This window comes from Marmota monax, unplaced genomic scaffold (assembly GCF_021218885.2).
Source record: "Marmota monax isolate L192 unplaced genomic scaffold, Marmota_monax_Labrador192_F-V1.1 WCK01_AAM20220418_F8-fsc00039, whole genome shotgun sequence".
Classification (NCBI taxonomy): Eukaryota; Metazoa; Chordata; class Mammalia; order Rodentia; family Sciuridae; genus Marmota; species Marmota monax.
This window is the reverse complement of record NW_026693602.1, coordinates 5,340,237-5,344,162: the sequence shown is the minus strand read 5'-3', so window position 1 is coordinate 5,344,162 and position 3,926 is coordinate 5,340,237. Positions and strand designations below refer to the sequence as shown.

Below are 3,926 nucleotides of genomic sequence, written 5' to 3'. Positions count from 1 at the left end.
TGTTTAAAAAAAAATCTAGTTCATGTGAAAATATGGAAATGATTTAGATATCAGAAGGCAGCAGTAACTGTAATAAGACCAGAAAGGCATGGTCTGTCCAAACAGGTCCCTCCTCCATGATCAGTATGGTTGTATCCAAGGTGTTAGAACTCTGCGCAGCACCTACACTCAATCAACATGAATTGCCTGGTAACCTGTGGTATGTGCCCTAATTAAACTAGTGGACTAATTCAGGAATTAGTTTCAGGAATCCCCCCCACAGCCCCCAAACACCTTAGACTCTGAATGCTCACCTTGACTCCTCCTTTATCTAGAAATTTGATGACCTAAGCAAGCCCCACTTCCTCATTGGGGTCACAGTACTCAGCCATCAAAGCTCAGATGAGTCTTTCCCTTCACCTGGAAGCCCTCTGTGACCACAGTTCATGTCCCCACTCATGCAAACTCCAATAGTACCTTTCACATTTCTGCATAATTAATACATTACCTGGTTTGTCTCCAACTAGAATGTAGGCTTCTCAGTTTAATCATGTAATTACCACAATAGACAGTTCAACAATTGTTCACTAAATAAATATTATTTGGAGCCAGGCATGGTGATGCACATCTGTAATGCCAGCAACTTGGAAGGCTGAGCCAGTAGGATCATGAGTTCAAGTGACTTAGTAAGAATCTGTCTCAAAGTAAAAAATAAAGAGGATTGGGGATGTGTGGCTCAGTGGTAAATCACCCCGGGCTCAAGTCCCAGTATAAATAAATAAATAAATAAATAAATAAATATTATTTGGAGTCTTGAAAAGTAGAGAATTGATTCAACCAAATAAAAGAAAGTGCTTCGAAAACTCCATTAATTGTAAACCTTGATGCCATAAAATTTGCCAGTGGTCACTAAAACTAAGAGGCACCCTTCAGCTTTCTTTCTTTTTTCCAGAAAGACACTTCAAATTCACTAGGGTCCTCTTTTTATGCTATAAAAAAAAATAAATAAAGATTGTCACCTTTATTTCCATTTTCAGTTGTGTGGCAGGGAATAGGATTAACAGGAAATTGTAACCAGATGCTGAGTGTATTAAAGAATCCGGACGCTCTCATACCTTCTGGAATCAGGATGGGACATTCTTAATTTTTTTTTTTTGTCCTGGGGATAGAACTCAGGGACACTTAACCACTGAGCCACATCCCCAGTCCTTTTTTGTATTTTATTTATTTTTACTGAATCACTCAGGGCCTCACTAAACTGCTGAGGCTGGCTTTGAGCTCACAATCCTCCTACCTCAGTCTCCCGAGTTGCTGGGATTACAGGCATGCACCACCATGCCCAGCCCTAATTCTTTCTTGACCATGAAAATGGAGAATCTAGTCTCCAATCTGCAACACCTATGACTAAGGAAAAAAAAAATTGTTCTTAAATTTGACAGAGAAATACACATGCAGGGCAGCATGGCCATCAGGCTTTCTCTCCTTCCTTCCTTCCGTGCGTGGTGCCGGGGATTGAACCCAGGGCCTTGCACGTGCTAGGCCAATGCTCTGTAACTGAGCTATACCTCCATCCCCTCTATCAGTCTTTGAGCAAATTACAGAGCCAGAAACAAATTCTGGAAGGAAATTAAAGGAAAATACATGGTCCTATAACCCAGGCCACCTCAAAATGGAGCTGGAACTCTCTACCATCCCTAACTGCATGGCAAGCAAGTCAACAGCTATTTACTTTGTAGCCTGATCTTTTTAAATAAGTGATGAAGAGGGCAAGCATATGTTTTTCTCGGGATGTTTTAGCTAGGGCCTTATGCAGGTATTACTATTCCTAAAGTCAGGGAGATCCTTCTTTATCCCCATTCCATATTTTACATTTCTGAAAGTAAAACAGGAAATTACTTTGAGAAAATGCCTGGAAGATAATGGAATATTTTCAAACTGTTCGGAGGAATGGAATTTTTTTTTAATTAAAGTTTGCCAATGGGGAAAAAAGCAAATAATATCTGATTCTGAAAAACCCAAAAAAGAAAAAGCAGCTATTATATGGCGTCTATACCATCCTCTCTAGACACCTCTGTGGCTCCTACCTGGGAACACACCTGGAGCCTCTCTGAATTTCTGTGTCCCAGCAGCCCACAGGACAGGAGGGACAACCAGTTGCTTCCTCCGTCTGTTTTCTGACCACGCAGGAAACAGGGCTTTTGCTGTCTCTGAGGCTCTGCCCCCAGGGACTGCGGAGCTGGCTTGACCTTCTCTGGATGTGAAGGATGCAACAGGGAACCAGAAATGGCTTCCTGAAAACACCATTTGTTTCTATCTTCTGAGTCTCCCACAGAAGTTCTTTCTCTGGGACTCAGGGAGAGACAGAAAAGATTCTCTGTGTGACTTTTACCAAGTCCTAAAATTTTGAAATATAGTAATGTGGGACTCATTCTCATCTTGAACAAATTATCATTACTGTATTTATTTTCCATTTAAAGAAACCTAATTAATCAACTAATTCATTAATTAGTACTAGGGATTGAACCCATGGGCACTTAACCACTGAGCCATATCCCTATCCCTTTTTATTTTGTATTTTGAGATAGGTCTCACTAAGTTTCTTAGAGCCTCAAGAAAGTGCTGAGGCTGGTCTGCAACTTGACATCCTCCTGCCTCAGCCTCCCGAGCTACTGAGATTACAGTCGTGCACCACCACGCCTGGCAATATTCATATTCTTTTAAAATCAAAATTGCAACTAAAGTCACCATAGTGAGTGGTTAAGTTTTGAGTGGAAGGTTGAAAGTACTAGAAGATTATATATTTAATAAAAATACTCAAGCATCTGTAATTATTGCTACCTTTTTCCTCTTAGTTTTATCTTTCCCTCTATCTGTTTTTATACAGCATATGATTTATTGTATTTTTTTTCAAGATATGTAATTTAAAAATATGGAATGCTTCACGAATTTGCATGTCATCCTTGTGCAGGGGCCATGCTAATTTCTCTGTATCGTTCCAATTTTAGTATATGTGCTGCCGAAGTAAGCACAATTTATTGTATTATTGCCAATACTGTTTGAAGGCAATATGGGTAAACTCTGAATAAATAACAAATATAAACCTATATTTCTTTAGTCATCATTACCTAATTTTAAGTGCTTCTGTGTCCTGGCCCTTTTCTGTATGCTTTTGAGGAAGGTTAATAAGACATTTTGGGTTCTTTTTTTTTGGGGGGGGGGTACCAGGAATTGAACTCAGGGGCATTTGACTTGAGCCACAACCCCAGGCCTATTTTGTATTTTATTTAAAAACAGGGTCTCACTGAGTTGCTTAATGCCTTGTTTTTGCTGAAGCTGGCTTTGAACTTGTGATTCTCCTGTCTCAGCCTCCTGAGCTACTGGGATTACAGACATGGGCCACCGAACCCAGCACATTTTAGGTTTTTACATAACCCAGAGATTTAGATATGGAGCAGTATTCTATTTCAACTATTTATTCACAAGTCAGGTATTAACTCTGACATGTTTTTCTAGTGGTAGTAATGAGTTTGTGCTGTAAGAACCACGTCTGCCAAGTAGCCCTTTGACAAATGGCATGTATTTGTGGAGGTCTTATAGTTGTGACTGCAGGTTTTATTTTTGAAATAGAGGAAAGATAACTAGATTAAATAGGGTTCTAATTTGTAAGTCTGGACTCCTTCTCACAAGGCCCTAACCTGCCAATCAATCACATCTACAGAAATTCATCAAAAGGAGCCAAGTATAGAGAAGAATGAATGTTTCCCAGCTTCAGCTGTGGCAGTTATGTGTCAGTGCATGATATCAAACTCTCTGAACAGTAAAGATCACATCAAATCAGCAAATAAATGATGAACAATGAAGGGCGTTAAGACCGAGTCAACTGGTGGAAAGTTTTGGAACCTCAGTCACCACCTTCAGCCTTATTCGGGAGGGTATTACAGACTTGC

General features: G+C 39.9%; 1 non-coding gene across 1 annotated transcript; it reads right to left on the bottom strand.

Annotated features, from left to right (window-relative positions):
- Positions 1–2,902: 2,902 nt before the first annotated feature.
- LOC124103139 (U6 spliceosomal RNA) lies at positions 2,903–3,008 on the bottom strand. Its single transcript, XR_006855115.1, has one exon. It is a non-coding gene; the product is annotated as a U6 spliceosomal RNA (small nuclear RNA).
- Between the last annotated feature and the right edge of the window lie 918 nt (positions 3,009–3,926).